The sequence below is a fragment of the Syngnathus acus genome, chromosome 9 (assembly GCF_901709675.1).
Source record: "Syngnathus acus chromosome 9, fSynAcu1.2, whole genome shotgun sequence".
Classification (NCBI taxonomy): Eukaryota; Metazoa; Chordata; class Actinopteri; order Syngnathiformes; family Syngnathidae; genus Syngnathus; species Syngnathus acus.
In genome coordinates, this window is record NC_051094.1 from 2,939,334 (window position 1) to 2,965,425 (window position 26,092).

At 42.5% G+C, this 26,092-nt stretch overlaps 2 non-coding genes across 2 annotated transcripts; both read right to left on the reverse strand.

Annotated features, from left to right (window-relative positions):
- Window positions 1-18,577: 18,577 nt before the first annotated feature.
- trnal-caa lies at window positions 18,578-18,653 on the reverse strand. Its single transcript has one exon. It is a non-coding gene; the product is annotated as a tRNA-Leu (tRNA).
- A 78-nt stretch (window positions 18,654-18,731) lies between these two features.
- On the reverse strand, window positions 18,732-18,813 carry trnas-aga. Its single transcript has one exon. It is a non-coding gene; the product is annotated as a tRNA-Ser (tRNA).
- Window positions 18,814-26,092: the final 7,279 nt, after the last annotated feature.

Genomic DNA, 26,092 nt, shown 5'->3' on the forward strand with positions numbered 1-26,092 from the left:
GGTCTACGCCACGACCACCTAGTCTAAAGTCTCATTTGGTACAAAACAAACAACCAGCACAGCACACAAATCAGACGGGGATTAAAATAAAAAACAAAACAAACTTGTTTTAAATTCAATAGATATTCGTCCATATTTATTTCCTAACCTCATAGATGGCAATATTTGCTTGGTGTTGTGACAGTGATGTGAATGCTGATTTGGATGATCATTAACCATTCGGCCTATGTTTTCATCCACCGCCATCAAAAAAAAAAAAGATCAGTAGACAGAAAAAAAAAAAAGAAAAATCCATATTCAAGAGTCCACACTACTATTCCAAAAAAGAACTTTTCAAGCACATCTCAACTGGCGGAGGAAATGGAGGATAATAGAGTGACTAGAAGCTTTAAAATCCGAAGGAGAGCTGCAGAATTTTAATGCACCGCACCGGGGACACTTCGGAGCTTCTAAGCACGCTCGACATGTATTATTGACGAAATCTTTTTAGCGCTTTGAAGACGAGCAAAATAATCCAACAGTCAATTCGAGTGTAAACCGATGGAGGGAATCAAGTTTTAGCAAGAACTTTACAGCATTAATTGATGTAACCATCACATCATCACTCACGTTGACTCAACAAGGTACTATCAATTCTGAAAGACCGTGCGAAGCGAATTTCATTTCATCAATTATTTTTGTTGAATTTACTTTGTCTTTGTTAAAGGTATTAGCGCAGACTCCAAGTGCCGAAAAAAAGTCAAAACTCATAACCGTAACCCTACCCCTAACCTTTCCTAACTCTCGTGTCAGGTCTTCCTCAGGGGCATCGTCTGATCTAAGTGAAGGTCAGGCCGGCCTCGGGGATATCGGGGACACAGATGAAGCCAGACTGGACTAAACTGTAAAGCGCCATGTTTCTGTGATTTCAACTAAAAAGAGTATTTTTAAGACAAGGACAGGGAAGAAGCAGAAAGCCAGATTAAAAAGCTAAAAGGGAACATCCACACGTTCTGACACTGGCGCGCAAGCGGATATTGACTCGCCACCTCAGGGGCCCGCGCCGTGTCATCAATATTAAATGCTTGTGCTGACAATAGCCTGTATTTTTGCAAATCAAACTTGGCGTCTAATGGCCGCGAGGTGCGAGGTGATCCCTCGGATTACGTGACGTGAACACGGCGGCGGAGCCGAGGCGTACGTCAACTTTCTATTTGCAGTTTATACGCTTTACAAATTGCACGCCCCGCCACCCATCCGCTCTTCTCACCAGTCACCACTCGACAATGAGCACACGGGGAATACTAATGCCGCCGCATCAAAGCCAAACAAATGAGGAGAGCGAGGGGAAAGGGAGGTAAGAGGCCACCCAAAGAATCGAGTCAAACCCTGAGGAGTGACGACCGCGACGGGATACAAACAAGGCGTCCTTCACTTTGCTTTGCCCCTTGGAAGAAAAAAAAAAAAAATCACGGGGGGAACGCATTTCCTTAAATAACATCATGTGTTCATCTATCCGGATTAAATATCCATCTAAGCATTTTTTTTGGGTCCTCTTCTCCTTGTGATTGATTGGTCGCCAGCCAATCAGATAAATAGCCATTCATTCACATTTACCTTCAAACGTCTTAACACGCAGGAAGATGGAGCAGCTGGAGAAAACCCACAGAATCTTCTGGAGAATATGCAAACTTCAAAAAGGAAATCCATTCGAACCCTGAACCTGTGAGGGAAAAAAAAAATGCAAATATGATCTAAACACACAAAAATAAACACATCAAGGCTAGCGAGCGCTAACAGGTCAATTGCTTCATCTACTTTCACTTAGAAGCTAGGTTTGGAATTTGGAAACTGCTGCCATCGTTTTCAAATATTTCTGGAAATTCACTCAAATGGGATGTCTGGAAGAATCTACTTTGCGCATAGTGCGCTAGCCACATATGAATATTGACAATATTCCCCCCCATCACCACCACCACCACGTCATTGATTCTGGCAGGGTGGGCCGATGCCCCGTGGCCCCTGCCAAGCGTTCTGGCATCACGTACGTCTCGCATATGAGGGAACTCGCCGATGCATATCAGCGGAGGCTTGCATTTCCCCGGAGAGCTCTCAAAGAAAAATGAATAAAGCTGTCAAAACGTCATACACCTTCTCTGCTTTATACTTGCAAATGTGAATCCTTAGTCATGTCTGGCTAAGGTAATGCTCAAAACACAGGCCAAACTGATTGAAATGTCTCCTCCATATTCGGAAGAAAACTTTAGATTCCAGCTATGAATGGCATTGTCCAACATATTTGATTCAGATGAATGAAAATCTGAAGTATATTGAAAATATTTTGGGATTTGAATAAATGACCCGAGGCGGGAATACATTGGATGCCAGAGTCATTCAGCTATGTTATCAGAGAGGTTCAGAACCCTCAGGCTGAGAACAAAACAAACTAAATGTAAAAAAAAAAAAAAATGTTTGCCAGTAGGAACTAATGTCGCTCAAAACCTGCAGTTGTTGTGTTACCTGGACAAGACTTTTATAAGACGATTTGTGATTGGATGAATGGGTCAGGGCCACAGTAAAGCGGATGAAGAGCTAGTTGCTAGGCACCGCTGCAGCGACCGACCACCTGTTGATTTTCCAGACATGTCCACCTAATTTTAGTGGGTATAGAAAAAGTCACTGCCATTTTTCTGAAACCAAAATGGTCCACTTCCTTTTTCCCTTCTGGCGTGTGACCCGAGCCTTTTTTTTTTTCAAGAATAAATAATTATAAGAGGGCGGTGCTACTTTGGAAAGCATTTTTAGCATACCATCTCTCCTGTGTTGTTGTTTTTTTTTTGTGAGTGAATGTGTTTTTGGTCGTGTGGCGCATAGTTATTCATAAGCGCGTTTGTGAGAGAGCAGATTGCGAAGGGCGCTGGGAGAGTGGGTGTGGGTGCACGCTAGCAGATGGTGCGAGAAAAGAGGAGCTTTAACTTTTTTTTAACACTCCTAAAAGAGCAAGTAAGGAGATTGCGCGACTCTATAATTCATTTTCCCCAAGACTGATTTTTTTATTTTTTACAGACAAACACACACAAACACAGTTGTTAAAAACTTTCCATCAGAAAAGTGGGGACTAATTTTATGTCAAAATTTGAAATCCATTACCCAAGATGCTATCAATGTCTGATGACCAGGAGGCAATGCATAATTGGATTTGAAAAGTAGACTGATCATGAAGATAATTACATCAAGTTTGTACACCAGTTTTGGCAACATGTCCCGGACGCCTGGTTACTGGTTACAAAATATAATAAAATTCCCAAATTTCCAAGCAGCACGAATGAGATCATTTTGGGGAGTCCCTAAACTGCATACACAACTACCAGCATACACAAACACTCAAGCAATTGGTGCTTTTTCAGACATGCCGACCCCCCCAACCCAAAATCAAATAATTTGTCAAATGAAAATAATAACATTATAATGTTAAACAACCCTTCCAAGAAGGCCTAATAAAAAATAAATAAAAAATGAAGCTCAAAGCTAATAGGCAAAAGATGAACAGTTGAAAGTTGGAATGGGTATAATTGGTTGAAAAATGTAGAAATTAGAGTTGAAAAACAAAATTTTGGAGAATTTGGTTGAATTTCAAATTTGAAAACTTGGAATTTTTGGTAAGTGGGAAGTTGTGGAATAGTTAGTAAAAAGAGGAACAGTTGAAAGCTGGAATGGTTTGAATCAGTGGAAAAATGTAGAAATTAGAGTTGAAAAACATTTTGGAGAATTTGGTTGAATTTCAAATTTGAAAATTTTGAATTTTTGGTAAGTTGTGGAATAGGTAGAAAAAAGATGAACAGCTGAAAGTAGGAATGGGTTGAATCGGTTGAAAAAATGTAGAAATTAGAGTAGAAAAATGAAATTTCGGAGAATTTAATTAAATTTCAAATTTGAAAATTTGGAATTTTTGGTAAGTGGGAAATTATGGAATTGCTAGGCAAAAGATGAACTGTTGAAAGTCGGTATGGGTTGAATTGGTTGAAAAATGTGAAGTATATGGTCACGATTTGTCACTTCCTCCATAGTGTGTGCGTCCTCGGGGAGCGTTCACAACTGTCAGTGTGCGACCAGCTGCACGCGTTGACTTGTCATTGCTCGGAGACATCCGCACGCACGCACACATTGAGAATTACACAAAGCATAAATGGAGGGCCACCAAGGGTGTGGTGCTCATTGACTGGTGACAGTTGGCGTCCTTGTGTCCCTCCAGAGGAATAATGCAGAGTGACACTACTGACACCCGGCTTGACAGTGATGGGGGGGCTTTTTTTTTCTAGTCGCTTTTCACCTCTGAGATAATGTCCCCCTCCACCTCCCCTCTCTCTGCACGCCCCTGGTTGGACTTGCGCCTGCACTTATGTGGCTAATTGCACAAATGGGAGGAGAAAAGGATGAACAGCTAACGCGTACGTCTAAAGACACAGGCAGATTGATAAATGGCCCGGTGGATGATGACGGGATAAATATAGTGTTGCCGAGAGGCTGAATGGTTCCACTGAAGGCCCGTGGTCATGTTGCCATGTTGTCTCTCCCGATTAACAACAATGAAAAAAGTTTGAGTTGAAGAGGAGGAGGAAGAGGAGGCTTGGCGTGACCTTCAAGCCACTGAATAAATAAATAGTTGATGAAGATGTTGTCGCGTTGCAGCTCCACCGGCGTGCATTTAAGATCATCAGCGGGCCAGGGCTGGTTGGCTTAATGAATGCACGTTACGTGAGTGCGCTTTCTCCTCTACTCCCCCCTTGCCACACAAACGAGGTGAGGCACACTGAAAATAATTCACTCGTGTACATGTCTGGGATTCATCCAAATATTATTGCTTAATATGGATTGATAGTCAAGGGGAGGCAACCGTTATGATCTCAAATAACGGTATTTTAATTTTTGAATTATTACATTACAGGGTTCAGATGTCAAAGTAAAGATTTCTGACAGGGGGAGGATTTAAATAAGAATTTCACGGCAGGTTTTGAAGTTACGCCAACGTCCGAGTTGAAGATCTCAATACAGAATGAGAGATTCTGTAGCAAGTCTTAGTTGTGTTCTCATTTGCAACTGGTGATCCTTTCTTGCTTTGATTTGACTTATGTATATGTGATTATGGCTCACACGCACAAACACACTCGCACTCAAATAAGATGCACGATGTTTAGCATGACATTGAACGTTTGCTTTGATCCTCCTGTTAGCGGGGAGTTTGGGGGGAGTCTGTTTACCCCACCGCCAGTGCGATTATGCATGCTCCGGTATCTCCGTTAGACACGCGCAGATTAGGGAGCAGGTACAAAGAAATGTTAGCGGGTTACCCCGGCGACTCGTGGTAACCATTCCAAGCATCGCCACAAATAGCTCATCGAGACGCCTATTCGTCTTCGGACGCCGAACGGACGAGGTGGAATTAATCAAGGCGACATCCGTTTCTCAATCTTTGCCATCTACGGCCAGATTTCTCCTCCATATAGACTTCCTGTGTTGCCGTGGTGACCATTCGTCACTGTGACAAGCTTGCCTTTTTAAACATAGACCAGAGTTATTGCTCTGCTCGTTGTTTATATGTATATAAAATATGGGGGAAAATGATGAGCTACATAATGAGTTACAGTTGCACAATTGGAAGTTGTATTTATTTGGACCTGGGCTTCCCCTATAGGTAACGGGTAATAAATATTCAATTGTGAAGTCAGGAATTGCTAAACAAAAACATCTTTGATCAGTTTGACTTTGCATTTCCATTAATTAATCAAGTCTTTTTTTGACATGACAAATTAATAAATCTGATAGCTCATTGGAATCTAAAATAACACAAATTCAAGTCAAAGTCGAGCAATCATTTCGAGGAGTCGTCGTGAATGCTCTTTGCGAATGTTACCGAGGTTAGCAATATTTTTTTCTTTTTTTGAATCAAGCGTATTGTTCTCGTCCCAAGTTGTTACGCTGGCGACTGTCATTTGTTTTGTGTCACATTAAAGACGCCGTGTGGATTGTGAGTCACTTTTGGAGCGAGTCGTTCAAAAAGACGCGAGTGACAAGCAGGCTGTGATCACGCAAAGCGAGACGGACAACGGAAACGGATAGATGCGTCCCGCCGAGTTGAACAAGCGATGGTCCCTTTGAACACTTCACTGGCGCTGACAGTTTTAATGTTGCGATTCCTTTGTGTTCATTAGTGGCGGCACCGATGATGGTTTTGTCAGTCATCACCGCACATGAATCACCTTAACAACGCTCAGTCAAACATTTGTATGCAAAGACAGCGCTTAACAAATGTAATAGAACAGACGCCAATTTAAGGTTTATAATTACCAGGATCAATTTTCTGGAATAGTTAACATCACTTTGTCGAAGACTGTTAATCCAAATGATTTTTTTTTTGGGTAACATGAAGAAAGTTGAGTCAAAGTCTATTATCATTGTCAACTTTCTGAATTAGAGTGAATTGACCCCTTGTCTCCGCCTCACAACCAAAAACACAAATTGTAAACTACATTAGTGTTTCAAGACTCTCGATTTTTGAGGAGAAGGGTTGGTATACTGAAGAGGGAAATGTATAGATTTTAGAAATAATTTGAAAAACTCTTTTAGAAAAGAACTTGTGTATTTAGGCAAAATAAGATCATGCATGAGGCAAAAAAAAAAAAAAAAGTAGACTCACGTTTTTAAAACAAGTCTTCTCAAAAGTATGACATATTGCTCCAAAAATTATTTTCACTCTCTTGGAAATATACAGCCATCTCATACTGTCATTATACGTGTTTTTTTTTTTTCCGCCTGACTCACTTGTACAAAAGTTTTTCTGTTAAACATAACCATCTAAACATTTACGGAAGGTAACCAAATCCCTTTGGTCTATATTCACTGATTACGCGTCAGCTTTCACATAGCATGACGAATCGGAGGAGAACGTTTCGCAAACAGACAGATGAAATGCGGCATTGAAAAGAATCAAAACAAGAAACAGAAAAGACTCCGCGTGTGTGCGTACGCGCGTAAAGGCTTTGCTCAAAAGCCACGGGCGAAACTTTTGACGACAGCTGCCTGGCAATTTGTTTCATTGGGCTCACAATCTGCCTCTCTTCACAAATGCCGTTTGCGTACGCAGCTCTATTAATGTTGGAGCTCCAGGCGATGAAGCTGCAACTATTTTCTTTGCTTCCATGTTTGCTGGCTTTGTAATGAGATGGTAAAAAGTGACTATTTGGGTGTGAGCGTGTGGCAACACAAGAAAGGTCATTTGAAACCAGCTACTTCCGAAATTGGTCAAATTACCACAGTGTTTCAATCAGCTCTTTTGTTCAACCAGTTTTCAAGTCAACCATAAACTTGATTGGCTGGTGAACGATATGACAAAATGTATCGCAAATGATTTTCGGAGCCTTGGTTTGAAAACCGATCTAACGCCATTGGGTAAAAACACATTCTGTGCTCCCGACCCTGGTCTTCCCCTCTCAAGCGCCACTTATCAGCCAGGGTGCAGGCACGGAGACCGACCGCCTGGCGAGCGGCGTCCGCGGGCCCCCGCCCGTCCGTCCGCCCTCCCGCCTGCCTGCTTCCTCTCTCCTCGCACCTCCAGGTCAAACACGGCTGGGGGTGGGATTTAGCAACGGCAATTGCTGTGTCATCCTGAAGACACACTGACATTCACGAACAGGAACTGTGAGGCTTGATCCACAGTATAAGCGCTCGTATAGAATATAGAGAACATATACCGTCACTGTCTGTACAGGCCCATTTCTACCACAGTTAGCTAGCTAGCTAACTAGCGCCAAAAAAATGCATCTTCCTCGGATGCCCCCGATTTTATGAATAGCTCAGTGTCATTTAAATTTTCAAGGGAGAAGAGGAGGTGATGCTTTGAATGTGCCAGAGAGAAAAAAAGTCCTGAAAGCCAGTTAGCTCGCAAGCTAGCTGGTGGCTTGCGCCTCATGTTTTGGCGTGGAAAGCCAGTTCCTCTCTCTGTGTGCCTCAATCACTTTCGTTGAATTGAGGGCCCACATGGCATCACACTTGATTGCTGTCATATTTTGTGCAACTTCATATGTTTCACACCCAATTTTGAAAATTTCCATTTTCTGGGTCATTTAGCATTGAAAGGTTTCAGTGAACATAAATTGGCCAAATCATTGCAGTATTGCACTTCCAAAATGAGAGGGACAAATATTAGAAATTGCACACAGTATGATGCAGAGCACTTCTGTTTTCATTAAAAAAAAAGGAAATGAGGAAAAAAAAGTTTTTAATTAATTGCCCTGCAATGATTGTTGCCACGTTTGGATATACAACTATGCTGGCTGCTTCATCACAGTCGGGTCAACAGGAAGACGTTGCTGCATATTTATGGAATTACCAATTTATGAAAATGGAACATGAGTCAGCCACAGGATGAAAGAGCTGCCAACCTCCTCGGCATTTGTGTGTGCGCATGTCAGTCAAAATGTTGATCTTCCGTGACGCTCCAACCTCTCCATGTTTGGTAAGAGTTCTAACAAAGAAGGTGGAGTCCAACAATTGGAATATTGCTATATGGCAACGTGTCAGGCATGATTGGCACACAACCAGTGTCAAATGGTAAGTAACAGTAACACACGTTCAACCTTCCAAACAAATTTTGTACTAATCTTCCTTCATGTGCTCGCCTTGAGAGTCTCACAGCGTTTCACATTTGCGCACCACCGATAGCATTATTAGAATAATGCATGACGCCCGCAGCACTATCGTGTACGTGATGTACAGTGTGATTAAACAAATCCATCAGCCCGGCGGCATGTTGATGTCCTCGTTCAGCTACCCGCACGATGCATTAAGTGACAAATTGCGCGGCGCAACTTAAACTTCCCATAATAAAAATGATAATTTTTCAAAATGGCCACCAAACTATAAGTAGTAAATCAAGCATATTAAACAACTTGCAGTGTTTCATAAAACGCCGACCAAAGCGGTAAAGACGAGCCAGCCGTAGATGCTGTTTCTATGGCGACGTACACTCAAGTAGCAGACCTCTGACATTTGCATAAAAATATAATAACGAGCGACGCGTCGTTTCTTTGAGTTTATTGTTGGAAAATTGCGGTTTACATACTACATCGTCAGCATCGGCAAAGCAGAGCATAAAATTTGACAATGGCATCTGCACTGCAATGATTTGCTGTACATATATTATGGAATATAGAAACAAATTAAGAGAAAATGTCCACTGAAAAGTGTGATAAAATTGCTCCTTTAAGTGACCAGCATGGTTGAAGGAGGCGTGTTGGGTTTAGGCTAAGGTTAATGTTGTTGCTAAGGTTAGGAAGGTAACGTTTGGCAATTAGGGGGCGGGGTCAGTTAAGCCTTGTAAAGTCATTAAAAAGCTGCTGAGGGAGTTGTGTTGGAAAGTCACAAAGTCATATTACAAAGTTGCGTGACGAGTCACACAATGAAGTCGTAACAAAGTTTGAGTATGAAGTCCGGGATTGCAATGCTAAATATTTCCTAGTTTTTTGTATCATTATTATTTATTTTTTTTACATTTAATGGCTCAACATGTTTCCTGTGCCTTTCGCCAAGAGGATGTCAAAACGTCCTACTTCTCTGGGGTTTTATAGAACGCATTAAGTCAAACTGTTGTTTTGTATATTTGTCAGAAAAGGATATAAAGTAGACGCCTGAATTCAGATTTGACACGGGGATTTAGCTGCAATGTGAAAACACACAAATAGCCCGTCAAAACACAGTATACACTTCAGAGTTGGTTTTTAAGCAATGCGGAGTTAAGACACTTTCATCAGATGAAATATTTCATAGGTTATAAAGTAATATTTTTTTTCCAGTTGTAATTTTTCCCCGCTTGATTGTTTTTCAGTATTAAATGTATTGCCTTGATTGGCTATAAAAGACAGCTATCTCTTTTTTTCTGGGGGACTGACTCGGGTTGAACCGACTCTTCACTGCCATGAATCGCAAGTGGACTTTCATTGAACATTCTCACTCACCCTGACGAGCTTACTAAAAAAAAAAATGTCTGAAGCAGAACTGACTGGAATGTCTTCTGCTTCCTGTGGGCTCTACAAGGCGTCACCTTGAGAATCACACAAGGACTTGGTGACCAGCTAAGTCTTAAAAAGAGTCAACGTGCAAATGGTTGAGGGATCTTTGGGACGTTTTGAGTGGCTACTTCACTCCTATTTTACAACCAATCGATCACGGAGTGCGAAAGAAACACTCGGACCCGCGCGGTGCAATGCCGTGTGCGTAATCCCATGCGGCTCAGGGGGTACACGCAGATGTACTTTGGAGGTGTGAAATATCCCAAAGCACAAACAAGGAGGAGAGGCTCTGAAGAACGACCAGATGTTGGGGAGGGGGGGGGACACATGCCGTAGAATAGCAATACTTTTAGAGAAGGGCAAGAAGTTCTGCTGTGACAATATGTCGTTTTTTCTTAAAAAAGCCCTTTCGTCACACAACTGCTAATTATTATTCACATGTGTCTTCATGCTTTCATTGTCACGGGAGTTATGGGAAGCTTACAGTACCTTCAGACCACGACGCCGAGTGCCTTTCCCAGGCGGAATAGATGACAGTTCATTCCCATCTGTTGACATAATAAGAACCTTGGTTGGAAGTTTAAACTTTAATTAACTGGTTTATTGAGCTAGATACAATCACCTGAGTGACATCGACCGACGAGAATCTCCGAAAGCCCTCATTACGTAATTTCTATCATAAGATAGAAATCAGATCGAAAGTACCAAACTCTTTGATGCCAGAGTTGCTCAAAATTCAAGAAGGCAAACACGACTAATTTTTTTCTGGCAATAAATCAATCTAGTGTCGGCAGACCCAAACGTCAGATGACGAAAGACTGATAATCGACAATTAAAAAACAACAACAACCGTTTAAAATCGAATTACAGCAGAAAAAAAAAGGTAGTTTTTCACGTCGGCGGTCCGAACGCTTAGCTCTGCATTTGTCGATAAGCTCCGTATTTTGCTTGTTAACCTTCGTCTAAGATAGCAAATAACCAAAACATCAAAGCTTTTTCACCCCATCTTTTTTAATGAGTTTGTGCATCAATACAAAATGATAAAAACATGTCCCACCCCGAGTTCACTCCGCTCTGTGATGGTGGTCGTGTTTTGCATGTACAACAGCCTCCCTCATGCAGTATGTAACTTGATAATGTACAAAATTTATCACACGGCTAAGAGCCTTTATTCTGTCTCCTTAGACAGACTCATCCATTATGCAGAGATCCATAATTTCCAGGCGAGAGAGAGAGAGAGAGAGAGAGCAGCACCCAACGAGCAAGATCAGATAGTCCGTGAAATCTGCAGTAATTACGTGGATTAATGAATCGGAGGGCCAATCCCAAAAATGGAGATTAATTCATGTGACGTGGCCATCATGTTGTATATTTATCAACGTCAAGACGGTGTTTTATGCGCATGCCGTGGGTCTCGCTAGCTAATAAAAGGATAATGCGTGTCATTTACACAGCGACAGATCATCGAGAGGAAGAAGTGACGGCAGAGAGCCTGTTAGAAAGTAATCCTTTGGTTTTAGACGGGATTTAATTAGAATCAGTCTTCAGCAAAGATGTGATTTATGAGGCTTGTATGCTAATGCGTGACTGCATGTTGGCATGTGTGACAGCTTAATATGCAAAGTTAAGCAGAACAACGCTACTTACTTACTTGAAGTACCAATCAGAATATTTTGTTCCGCCAGTCCGGCTGTGGGGTTTATTTATTGGATATGGTGCAAGGCTTTTATTTTGTATAAGCACATATGTCTTTAATATGAAATGATTTTTTCAGTAAAAACAGATGAAATATAAATGCACGTACCTCCAAACCTCAAATTTGATAGCAAAGATTCAGGTCATTTTATAAACCTGGCTAATGTAACTTTGGAACACAATTTGTGCTGCAACTTATTGACGTCGTCAAGTGACCGCGACAAGACATGACTGTATGGTGACTCAGTCAAGTGACTTGGCTAGTAACTTAGTAAGAATACTGACTGAACCAAGGATGCTTAGTTAGGTGTCATTTGAAGTTTATAGTAGGTGACATCTACGGTGACTTTCCTTTACACTAACCAAAAGGTCATTTTTGCTTGGAACTCATTTGCACATCTGCCGTGATCAAATTGAGCTAACGTCATTATCACGCCATGTTAACGCGTCACAATACCAAATCAAGCCCAAGTCAAAAATCACCTTTCCAAGTCACAGTTCAAGGTTGCGTTCGTGTCGTGCGACTTGCGTTAGAGTTACAGTAGCAAACCTTAGCTTGCGTAGAGCGTCCAATGAGCATGCAGCACAATATGACGATGGTAGCCCTAAGGTTTGACTACATGTCCACAGGATTTAAAGTTCTGGAACTCCCCGAGGACTGACACACGTCTGTTGGGAATTTGCAGTGAGCTACAACGGTGGCATTGAATGTGTGACACATTCAAGCACAACTTCAAAGCGGCGGCAACGAATATTACCAAGTCTCCTTTTCTCCCAGACTAGGAATTCTACCTCTCTTAATAGCACATGGCTGAATAGCTCAACACTAACAAACAGTCTCGTCTATGATCAAAGGTTGTTTTTGTAATCGCCCTCATGCTTATCACTTGACCTGGACAGGTCACCAGCTAACTGCAGGGCTCGTGTAGACAAACAACCAAGTACGCTGACGAACCAAACAGGCATGTCCCGACATATCGACACAGGTTTGGTCCAGTTTGCAATCACATATTGCTCACATTTTTCTTTTGGACCACATGCCCTTGAAAGCACTCACCGTTTCTTTCCTGCCTCGCCATCAGCGCTAATTACAGCAAATGACTTTTTACCCGGGGGTAGGCCTGAAGGCTGCCTGATGTAGGCGACGTGGCGTCAATATGCATGTTAACGGCATTCCCTCTCTGTCCTTCATTAATCAAGGTAATGTAGAACCGGCGCGGGGCGGCGGATCACGGGAACACGTGTCAATTATCATCCAAACGAGGCGACCGAGCGTTAATGAGGTGTGGACGACAACATTAGCATTCGGGAGCTAAGAAGAATGCTAACTATCCAATCGTGAATATAACTCGGAAGCTTTTACAGCCGCGCCATTTGTCATGCGGCCAGGTCTGAAAGTCCGTCCTTACAAGACCCAGGCGGCGCTCGGGATTTCAAAAATGCCACTCGTTATAAATGCGGGGGGGGCACTTTTGAAGCCACATTTGCAATCTAATTTGGACTTGTCTCGCTTTAATGAAAAAAAATCTCTCAAGAATCATAAATGCTTTTACGGGAGGTCAATTTGACCGAGGCAGATGTGCAACTGAGTACAAATGACATAATCTGGATGGCAAAGAGACACACGCCTGCCTCATGGTTGGCTCGTCCGCCTCAGTTCTGAGGTTCAGATTTTCGACGATTCGACGCTCATCTTCCAACATAAAGGGAAACATCAACTTCAAACCACTACAATGTACCAAACAGGCGATTTTGGGCATTCTTTTCAAACTCTAGCCAAACCCAACTGCAAGACCAATTGCAAAACTGCAAAGGACCCGGCTCATAAAGCCGAGCCATCTGCATTCCGTACAGCATCTTAAAACTATAACATAAGAGACTTAATTTGCAACATTATCATTAAACAAAATGCGCTTTATTTATTGCACGCGAGTACACTGGGAAAGAAACTGACGCAGATGCCGCCATAAAAGCGACGACGTGAGACATTATCTGCTGACGTCGAGTTAAATCTCCTTTTAATACTCGCCTTCTAATTTACATTGTCTATTACGAGTCGCTAACGACTTTGACCTTCTCCTGCGCTTCGCAAGCACGTGCATGTGTGTGCGTGTACGCGTGGTGCCGGAATGAAAGAAAGTGAGAGTGAAGGAAGGACAAGAAAAAAAAAAAGGTAGAGGAGTGTTTTAGGGCCCTGGCATTCAGCGGGGGTCATAAATCTGAGCTTTATGGGGAAATGACGGCGGATAACGTACGTAAAGGTCAGCCAATGATAGATCAAGAGGACGGACGGCGGTGCTGATGAGCCCGATTGGTTCGTTTAGAGATCATCATTCTGTTGCGCGCGCCGCCTGACGATTTCCTTTGTTTATCGGCATACGGCACATTCTGTGTGTCAATACGCCAGCGCGGACATTCAAATTCAAAGAAATGTGCTGTTCAAAGCAGCCGCTTGTTTCTTAAGACAAACAGGATTCAATAATAAGACGACTTGTTTTCATCCAGTGTGACACAACGTCTCACGCGCCATCCAATAATTTGACAACAACGCTCCGGTAAACACCAAAGCTTGTCTTTATAATTCATGTCTTGAAGAAAATAACGAGAAATTCCATAGAGCAGACATGAAACTCAATTCAAAAGGGAAATATCATATCAAAATGGGATTTTTTGTCGTCGCGGGCCACATAAAATGATGTGGTGGGCCGTATCTGGCCCCCGGGCCTTGAGTTTGACACCTGTGCATTAGTCAGTCTGCCTTTGATGGTAGATGTAGCATACTTTATGAATCACTGATGTTGAAAAAGACAACGTTATTGTTCTGCCTGTCACTATGTCTCACAGGCATCAAAAGATGCACAAACATACATTACTAGAGGTAAATAAGAATTGTCCAAGCAGTAAATTGAAATTGCATAATTCCCCGTGGCGCATCTGATGATCTGTTATGGAAAACTAATGTTTTGCGGCACAGTGGTTTCATGCCTTGGCATATGCGCAAAGCCCGCCCAACTACCCCATTCGCAGACACCTCTTTATCACGTAGATGCAGAGAAGCCGCTTGTTGACTCGCCTACTTCACGGGTTGGAGAAAAAAAGAAAAACAAAAATTATCATTTTGATGGAACGCGCTGCCGTTGTCTTTGTCTCCTGCTGATGAAAACTTAAAACAGTCAGGCGCCATCTCTCTCCATCTGGGATGATAATAAAAATCACCAGAGGAAAAAAAAAATAGATTTTTAAAATGAAAAAAAGATCATTTTATACCCCCGATTGAGATCACGGATTTAAAAGTTATGGTGTCGGTAGAAATCGACTCCTAGGAGACAGTGGTGGCCAACTTCAAATTACAAGACACGGCTGGAGCCATTGGCTGTTAATATATGTATACAATAACACTGGCCAACAACTATTACGATGGTGATGAAAACCAAATATGCTTGAGAAAAAAAAAAAAAAGGCAGATTTTGAGTAAGCGCAAAATAATTCATCAATAAAAGTTAACTTGTTAAATTATGTTGACAGGTTATGTTCCTATCGCACACGATTTTACATTTCAACACCAAAAAAATGGAAAATATTACACATTTTCTATGGTCTGTGTCTTTGAGGGGCAGGGCAAGTCTGTGCGTGAGTGTTTGGGTGTGAGATGTGGCCAATAGCAGCACTTTTATGAGTGCGCTCATTGCAATTGGCTTATAGTGATCTGTCGATGTTTTGTAAATAGCTGAAAAGTTCAACAACTGTCCTTTTCCACGTCGGAGCATGAGAGTAAGTAAGTGAGTAAAAAAACTAAAACAAAAAAAGTGATGTAGGAGGGGGCGCCAATGAACCGCACTGTGTTTTCGATTCAATTTTAAGCTTTTATCCGTCATTGACTTGGCTCATAAAACTTGTTAATCAAAAGTTTGAGACAGCAGCCATAACAAATGTAATCATTGCCTCCCATCTCCTCAGCAAAGTTCGATGAGCACAAATGAGCATGTTTTGACATTTGAAAGATCCCGGAAAAACTAATTGCACATCATTTCCTCTAATAACACGGGAAACAGGCCGTCATTGATCGGAACTCAAAACACAGACAGATTATTGATTGTGCTCCTCTGCTGATGGGAAATACCAAACACTGATGTAACTTTTTTTTTTTTGTGGCTCGGCATGCTGTACACAACAATTCTTGGGACCACGGGTCTGCCTTCTCGTAGCGTGTTGTCATATTTCTTACGCTCGCGAGCAGCCTCCTGTTTCATGGCCTCTGGCATGGTTTCTCTAACCTCCGCTCTATGTAACACATCTCCAAAAGTTGTGGAGTGGTGAGGCCAATTGTTTTATTTTGCCGTAGGCTCAAAACATTTTTGTTTGCGGTGCAACCAAGTTGAAAAGCGGAGAGCGGTTGCAAGCATTGTGAAGCTGTGAATAGAGATGGTCTAAACGACCAACTCCAGCTCCTGACAACACTCATTAGGCTCCGCCCCTTACCGGCGCACCAATATTTAAAAAAATGAAATAAAAAATATTTTTGGGTGGGTTTCAAAGAATTTCACTGGGGAAAATTGATTTGATATATGGGTACTTGTGAATTTATCGCCGGCTTTCAAGGTATTACAGGTGCTGTGTTACCTTTATGTGAACGCCACAAAGTCGGGACAGGGTGTGAAGTTTAACAACCGACATCCACTTCTCCCAACGAAAGCAATTGTTGCTGTCAGAAACGATTTAAAGACAAGACAAGATTTTCCCAGACACCGGTGCCATTGATGGCGGGATACAGTGCTGTTGTTGCAATGTTTCACCTTGTTGGCTCCAGTTGAAAAACAAAGTCTGCTTCACGCAGAGATCCCGAATTGACCCAAAAGAGTGAAAGGATGCTGCAATGACGTAGCAGGGAATCTGTTTGGCTTGCTATGCCCACGCTGCTAAATCAATAAAGTTGTTCCCTGGTCATCACCTTTGGCCTGTAATGAAATAAGACTATCCAGAAAGGAGTGGCCACCTTCAAAAAGATAATGCACCCTGGTCTGCAGGGCAATGGGGGCTCACATGTGATGGACTACATCTGGAATAGCAAAAAAAAGTTATAAAACTGCTAGCATTTGAAAATAAAACGATTTAGTAGACGCCTATTTGTGGTTTAGCATTTAGCTTTTTTTTTAAATATTTGCAGCCCGATCTCTTTGCATGATTACAGTGGCTGGTATGAGTTCAACAACACACACACACACACACACCTTGCCAAGATGTCACAATGCAGTGATAAATGGGCTCTGCCCCTGTGACAAAAGCACAATAGCCCAAAGAGGTACTTTCCATTTCACATCCACTCTGCATAGAAATAAACGCTACCTTCAAATTGACACCTCCTTTTCACACATTATAAAACAAGTAGTGAGTGAAACTCAAAAGTGAAGAAATTGTCTGCGAATGCTGGAGCGTAGGCGGCAGACTGAAGAAATGCAGGGGAAATTTTGAAAATGAAAGAAATGTTAAACACAGCAGATACAAAAGGTACTGTGCTATTTATGCGACAAGGCATTTTCAGTTGTTCACCTCATGCCTGTCTTGGCCGATGGCAGAAATTCACACCCATTCTGACAAGAGTGCCGTTGCTTACAAATACGTTTACATCTCGGTAGAAACACTTTACAAAATGTAGGGGAAAAAGAAAAAAAGAAATCACTTGTAATCAGTGTAGTTCCAAATTTGCATCTTCACAGTCATGATCACTCGGGCAAGCAGTCACCGACAATTTCTTTCCATTGGTGTGATCGATTGCAAGTACCGATTCATCCATAAATGCCAGAGTGAGCACAATAACATCCCTCCCCAGTATTAATATTGAACACGGTGATTAATCTGCATCGAATCCATCTTTAAATAAAAAAAAAAAAAGGAGCCTAATCAATACAAGAAAGATGGTTGGAAAAGTAAAGAATATTGCTTAACCACTTACGAGATGAACTATTTAGTATTTAGTGGCATTCACTCTATGCATGTTTGATTTCATAATGTTCACATGAAACATTCAATAGCTCTGTGCTAATGCTAATGTGGATACCAGCGAGGATGCTCAATGCAAGTTTTACATTACCGTGGAAACTTTCATTCATCCCATGACCAAGCTCCTAAGTAAATTTACGTGTCTATAAAAAAAGATCTATTTTGCTTGAAATCATCATATCATAATTATGGTGTGTGTTCTACCGCTAATGGCAGCAAATGTTGCTTTCATAAACTTAACTTTTCCTTTTTTTTTTTTATTCATCAATCAATATATATGGGGTGTTGCCTTCAGAAACAGTTGGAAAACAGACTACCCTCATGCAACTGAGCCATTGTTTCACATGTCTCAAGCCCTGACGATGCAATAAATAAAACAATGACCTGACTAAACTTACGCATTAAGCGGAAATTACGATGAAATGGAGACTTACCTCGGTGACTTACAATGGTCCTTCTGCTATGATCAATTAAAATAAACACGTGTAGCAAACGGTCATGGTTTTTGTCTATCGAATTTAGTCTCACATTTTTCTTGTGCTGCTTTGTGTGTCTGCCTCACTAGGGAGTGTGTCCATCGATGCTCATCTTCCTTAACCAATCAGATCCCAACACTTTGGGCCTTGTCCAAGTGTGCCTCGTTGTCTCATCAGTTGGTATTTAGTGCCCTGTGCTTCATTGTTCTTGCTTCTTCCAATTGCAGTTGATTGTGCTTTTCATTTGTAGTCTGAGTCGAGTTAAGTCGTTACTTTAGCAAAAAATTTGGTAAGTTGGACAATCTTGTTTGCTAGCTCGCTGAGGATCTCACATTCAACCATAAGATTTTAGTCCAAAACTTGGGTCGTCGTCAGCAGGATTTGAACCTACGCGGGGAGATGGATTTTGAGTCCATCGCCTTAACCACTCAGCCACAACAACTGCACCTATACGACGTCCTCACACCGCCAAAATGCATGTGGCGAGTTTCTAGCAACGTTTCTAACACAAAAACTTAATCGTTGTTGGCAGGATTCGAACCTGCGCGGGTAGACCCCAATGGATTTCTAGTCCATCGCCTTAACCACTCGGCCACAACAACACAGTAAGCAATTTTGGGCAAGGTCCTCACATGGTCAAAATGCAAGTGGCGAGGATCTCAACAAAATTCGAATAGAAAACCTGAATCGTTGAAAGCAGGATTTGAACCTGCGAGGGGAAACCATGGCCTTAAACGCTCATCCACAACAACACACACTATTTGCAGCTGCTATTATCACAAGATGAAGGAAACCAGATTGCTTCAATTTCTGGATGGATTTCTCGTCCGTCGCTTGAACCACGTTAAAGAATCGGCGTAGACAGGATTTGAACCTGCGATGGGAGACCCCTAACAAATCTGTACTTGTGTGCAAATAAAATAAAAGGATTTCTGGCAACTGCGAGGGCCGGTTACAGGCTGTTGGCGGTCCAGAAGCAACCCCCCGGCCGCACTTTGCTCAGGTTAGTAATAGAGGAGCATGGCGTTAAAAAGAAATATGTCGCACAGTCCAGAATAGTGAATTGGAGTGCAGTGAGGCCATGCAAAGATTATCACCTTACCAAATCCATGCCCCAGAAGTGTTTCATCTTCACATCAGCCAGCTCCACTTGACCCTTGCTGGAACAGAAATGTCCTCATCTGCTCTCACCTAAGGAGGAGACCACACGAGTGTAAAATGTCTCTTCTTCTTCTCCAGGCTTCAATTATGCCAGTACTTCCTCTGTAGTTAATTGCACTTCTAAGATGATACGATGGCCTCCTCCGGTCTATTACGTCACGCCTGGCTATGTCAGAATTGTCTGCGCTGATGCGAGTCACTCCAGGAGAGAAATTCAATTACCTCTCGTCTCTCTGCGCAGTCACTGACCGAGGCCCGGCGAAGTATGACTGATGTCTGAGACGCACGTGGATGCTAGATGGACAATATTGAATACATTTGAAGGGAAAGCTGAGCTTCGTCCTCAAAAGCGGTTTGTCCTCTGCGAGCGACCGCGACGGGATTATTATTGCGAGATTCTTTATTGGACATCAAATAAAACTACAAATACACGGATCTTCGCCTCGTATATTCCTCGCATGGCCTCCTGAAACAATCTCATCTCTGAGCTGGAAACGGCTCCCGCTATTGATCTTTGAATGCTGCTTTTTTTTTTAAATTGTCTTCCATAAATGCCAAATAAATATTGCACAGAGATTTGGGCTGAGTATATTGCTTTCACGGTGTAATACAACAAGCAGTTTAAAAGTATCGGTAAAATCATTCCAAGCTCTACCACACATCCAACAGACTAAGTGAAAATTGAACTTTACTGTCAATTGTCTACTTCAAAAATTCAGAGGCAAATATTGGCTCATTTTATTCAACTACCTGATTTTGGCGCATATTCGTCAATGTACAGCTTTTCGGACGTAAACGCTGAGGTTTAGACGACGTCATATTGGCAGCGGGGTTCAGGGTAGTCATTAGCGGTAGATAACGCGCCAGTTAACATCGGATGCGGCGGCCAAGCCGATGCTCCCTGAAACTTTCCCTCTGATTTCATTGCTTTCAGCGGTGAATTTAGATAATCAAAATGGCAGCCATCCAACTTGTCAAACCCTCATCTTGGCCTAGCCTGCCGTTGTTGTTTTTATGGCCTTGACTATTTTTATTCCAAGAGCATTTCCGCTAAGTGCTTTTTGTCGTATGAAAAGCCTTCGTCGAGGCCCATTTTCATCCCGCCGAGAGAGCAGTTACAGGAATCAAAGCTAGATCACGCTTGTCACAATACCATTTGCCTGTTTATTGCCGTATCGTCGTGTCAGTGAAGGAGGAGTCGCAACTAACGCAATGCCGCCGTCAATTTCAACCATAGACCACACAGACGTTTCATTGCGTTTGAGAGAAAAAAACGAGGCCTTTTCAAATCTGGAGTAAAACTTCATCAAAGAATCGATTGCCGTCGGTATACAAAAGCTTTGTGAGGTTATAACTACTTGTTCAAAACCTGAGAAGAGCTGCCTTTCATCAAGTCGGAGGCATTTTGTCGCTGAAGAGCCTGAAACATTCTGTCGCTCGGTTTAATCCAAACGGGAAATTAGGTAAACGTCTTTTTGTGCTCGGCATTCAAGCTTTTCTGTGCTAGGTGAAAAGGCGGCGTAAGAACAGAAAGGCAATGTTGAATCAGTCTGGATGGGTTTGCCTTCTAAAGAACGAGGAAAGGCCATGACGATCAAATCGATCATCAATCGATAATACAAAAGAAATGGAAAGTCGGTGGTTAATTTGGCGAACTGCGTTTGACCTACACAACAATCAGACTCGGTTCTGTGTCGAGAATTTTTGTTCGGAATCCAGATTTGGTTTCATTAAAACGTGGATGGGTGAAAATGTTCCTTTGTCAATCATCCACTCAAAAAATTTCAATCCGAGTTTGACTGAAGTAGCAAAGATGTAATGGCTAAATAGCTAGCGGATCCCATTCGAGTCAGTGAACTGTGTTCCATTTGAAGTCTACCGTGCCTCAGAATGTACAGTGCGTTCCTTCCGTATCATCATCACAGCAAACCCACAAAGGATTTTAATACAACCGAGTGGCTCACTCCTTGCAAGGTGAGGAGTCCCATTTTGGGATTTGCGTAATATTGCTGGCAACGCCATCAGTCAAGCCGCAATTTGCCTTTCATATCAGCCACTCCAGCAGCATGTCCTTGCGGCCCCGCCCCGTCTCAGCGCCGCCAACAATGTGTCAGGCTACATTATTAAAGTCCGGTTGGCCGTCTATTGATTGGCGCCGATGCCCTTGAGGGAGTCGCCGTGTTTTGGGCGGTGTGTCGGACACACCGAGTCATAAACGCAGCGACAGGACGTCAATGAGCAGTAAACACTAAGGTATAAAAAATTATCTCTCCCCACTGGTGCTGTTGCTGCTGTAATTGGATTCACATCACATAAATAAACAAAGGTCAATGGGCAATGTCGCATCGCTAAGACGACTGCACCCTATACGGGAGCTTTTTTTTTTTTTTAAACAAAGGACTTTGATTGGGATCATCAGTCGCGTGACGTTAGCAATAGGAACCCAAGGACAGTATGTTATTTTCGCTCAACAGCAGGGGGCGGTGTTGAGTAAACGTCAGCGTTCTGAAATAGCTGAAAACGCTTGGATTCATCGAACATATTTTTTTGAAAAAGTTTGACTCGTTTATTTCAGTTGAAATTGAACTACGTTTACATCCACGAGCTCAGTGTTGGTTGAAATGTTGCAGCGCAATGTGGTACTTCATTGAAGGCAAACAAAACTGAAGTCATTTTAGATTACCTGTGTTGAAACAATCTGGTAAATATCTGTGATATAGAGGGGCACAAAGTCACATAGCGGAGGTTCACTGTACGTTGTTTCCCTGCTTGAAATGGTGGCGGTAATGTTGCAGGCACAGTCATTAGGGTCTGAGACAAGCACCACATTTGGAGTGAAGATGGGCAATTAAAGGAGCAGTTTGCCATTGTTGCACAGGAGGCTGCCTTTAATGGTGATGGCAACCACCCGCTATGATTAGAAACGACTGTTTGCGTAGGCTTATTGTTTAATTACACTGACTGATTTCAATGGTCTTTGTTAGTGTGTTTCCAGTGGAGCCGATCTTGAGTTGATTTTTTTCTTTTTTTGCCTCGTTTTTTATGTGTTATTTTTATGTGTTTTTTTTCTGGCGACATTTATTTTTGGGATTTTCCCTTCTTCTCCCAACAATATTCCTCTCTCACGTCCGTGGCATTTTGAATTCCGGCAGCGTCTAGTCGGCACGTGAATGATTTCTTATTGTCGAGAGTATACGGAGGTGTCGCGTCAGCGCATCACTCGACAAGCGTGAGATAGGTTCAACAAGTTGATAAGAAACAAGTTATTCCAGTCGCGGGGAGGGAAAGCTGCCATGGATACGCAACCTTAACACCCCTGTGTATTATCATACGTTTATTCTCATATTTTACTCATTCGACTTGGCGCATATATTGAGAGAGAAAAGGATATATGATGGTTGTCCAGTCCGAGGATGTGGAGAGAGCTGTTTACCTCACAATGTGCTCTCCACAGGCCTGTCACTGCGAGTCATCCTTACCCGAACGCCGCCGCCGTGACTCCATCCGTCACCGGTGGATGAAAAATAAATGTTGAGGAAGATGGAGAGGCAAAGAGAAAGGAGCCGAGAGCTGCGATGATGAATGGAATGTCGAGCGGTAAACGAAAAACCGGTGTTGTTTAAAGAACAGATTAAACGGCAAACGTTTATCACGTTTCAGACACACCGGCGATAGAAAATCTGCTATATAGAGACCATGCTGTGTACAAAATAATTTTGTTTACATTATTTTACTCCTCACACGTGCTTGAGACACTTGAACATTTCAAAATCTGTCTTTTGCCAAACAAATTACTGAGAGACAAATAAAACGGCGCACTGTCAATCACGGTCCTATCGCTCTGTGAAGAACAATTAGTTAAAAAAAAAAAAAAAAAGGCGGCCCTTTTGTGTGTCTCGTTTAATCTCCGAGCAGTAGAAGGGAACCGTTTTCTTGATAACGCCACTTAAAAAGACATTAGAAGGTCGAAATCATTTGAATTGCTCTTTTATCTGTACTTTTTTGTTCTTGTTCTGAACAATTTGCAAAGAGTCAAAGCCGAGTTCAAGATTAAAGAAAGACGGATGCAATCAAAAAGTCTTCAAATCCCCTTCGGTGCTCGGCCTGACGGCCTCGACTGAGCCTCTTCAATTCATTCATTCGTTTCGCAGAAGATGAGACTAAATGGTCATCAAAAAAAAATAACTAGCAACCAATTGTCAGTTAACAAAGAGAAATCAACATGACTCAATGTCTGTGACATGATTTCGGCATACACGCTATCCAGAAATCCATTTTGTAGTCGAAGAAGCTAGGCTAACTAACTGTTAGCTTGTGCGGTGACTATACTGCACAACGAGAATGAATTAGCGAGGCTAGCCGAGATTAGCAACAATGTTCCAGTAAGTAGAAGTGTTCAAAAAACACCGGACTCCCTCCCAGTAGATTTGGCACCTGAGATCGGTCCGGTAAAAGTTGGGAATGTTTTGAACGGAAAAGCAGCCTTTCAAAAATGGAGCTATTATTCCTGAATTTCTTTCACCACCCGCACCTGTTGCAACTCCAGTGTTTTTATGTTTTGACAGTTTGCCTTGATTTATGACCTTCTTATTCATTCATGAGAACGATTGTGTTCATACGCCATTGAAAAGGACCCCCCCCCCCCCCGAATTCGAATTTCATGGAGTGGGCAAGCATCTCCGCTTTCGTATCCACGAGCCTTAGAGCGTTGTTCTGTCATCAGCCCCAAACCCTCGGCTACTCTCGCACCCGCCCTCGCTACCACCCTGGCCGCGACCACTGTATACATCACAATAATGTTAGCGCTGACACTCCCTTCCGCCGGCATTCATCTGGAACTGAATTACATAAGCCATTTACCAGCGGGTCCGGGTGATGGATGGCAGGGCCCCCCGGCCAAAAAAGAATCCAGGGGGTCTCACGACATACGACACCGTCCATTTTCTCCGTCGTTTTAACTGCGATGTGATCCTGGCGATGACATGTAAAGAAAAGAATCCAAAAGACAAATTCTGCTACACAGTAAAGTTTGACAGTGTAAAAACAGAAACAAAAAAAGAGACTGAAGACTCTTTGTTTATAAGAGACAATTTGTCAGTGTTGTAGGTCCCCTATTACAGCTCCATCCAGCAATATGAATGCCTCTGTGTGTGTGTCTGTGTGTCTGTGTGTGCGTGCCCATTCTGTATTTGACTGCAGATAGAATTTAGAAGCGGCTGACAAATGATTTATAACTGCAATCTTACCAGGCTGTCATTGCGCTTTATTCAGCTTGATGTGGTGGTGGTGGGGTTGTGTTTTGCGTCACCTGGAATCAAGAGGGAGGAACCTACCTACAAGTTGAAATTGAAATCTACTTTAAATGCCCAGACATGATTGGTATTAGCATAGATTGGTATTAGCTCATAGTGCTAACTTCTGAAAAGCGTCATCAATTTGATTGCTTTTTGGAGTCGCCAAGGCGGTGATCGTTTTTGTCATTTCCTAGAATAAGAGACAGTGGTGACTTTGCACAAGGTAAGCGGAGCTGCATTGAGTTTCGTGCGATTCACATATTCAGCATTAGCTAGCAGTGCTTGCCACAATGGGAGCTGGAGGCGCAGTGAATTTTGCCGGGTACGCAGATTAGCGTTAGCCCACAGCGCTAACCTTTGAGGAGAGACACTTGATTGGTCGGTGCTTGTGAAGTACCGATGATAAATTTTGAGAAAGCGGATTGGGAGAAAGAATCATAAACCGCTAAAAAGTCACTTGAAAGTCCGAAAGATCAACCAAAGAAGAGAGTGACAGAAAAGTGATTGGTATAGAGCCGAGCGCACGGGCAACCGTTATTAGTAGCTCGGTGAAACTTCGCGCCAAGTTGCCAAAGCTGGCCATCAGATTACGAGGCTGTTCCTGTTCCGTCCTTCTCTTTGAACGGCTGTTTTTCGACTTAAGATGTAATCTTTAAATGCTTGATGTTCGCGCAGCGGTTTTTACCTTCGCTTTGCGATAAGAAATGAGGCGGTGAGGAGTTTGTCGCCTTGCGTCTATCTCAGAAGCCGCCTGTTTTTAAAGGTCTCGTCGATATTGACGTCGGATCTGCCGCATCTACCATTGGCAGCCCCATGAGGGCATTTAATAAGTTGAGCGAGCTCGCTTACCGCTGGGTGAACATTTTAAAAGTTCCATTTAATATTTGTGGAATTGTACAAATTGTACGCCTCCTCTTAAACTGGGACTATCAAGTAAACTAGATGGATACAATATTGTGTGGATGTGAATTGAAAATGATGTAGTAGCCATATAATGTACCAATGTGAACATGAAAATAAGCAGCAAGAGAAGTCAGGAACGTTGGAATTGATCGATTATCCCGTCGATTGGTCGGATATTTGCCCCAGTGCCCGGCATTTTATTTGTGTGTCAATTGTTTGGATGATTAAACATAATTTGAGCAAATTTGGTTTTCAGAAGAAGCCCTCATCTTCAAAATGGGCTGGTGACCCCTGAGCTATACCGTACATGCATGAAGTTGTAAAGAACTTTGCGTTTCCTTGGTTCTCGAAATCCCCAAAATCGGACAAAGCAATCACATCACGGTCACCGAGGTGTCTGGGGACTGCCCGTTTTTGACACCCATTTTGGGAGGCTATTTCAGCTCAGCAGAGCTTCTCCTGCATTCGTATTTGGAGAAGAAATTGCAGCACAAGGCTGCCATAGAAGCGAGAAGCTTCAAGC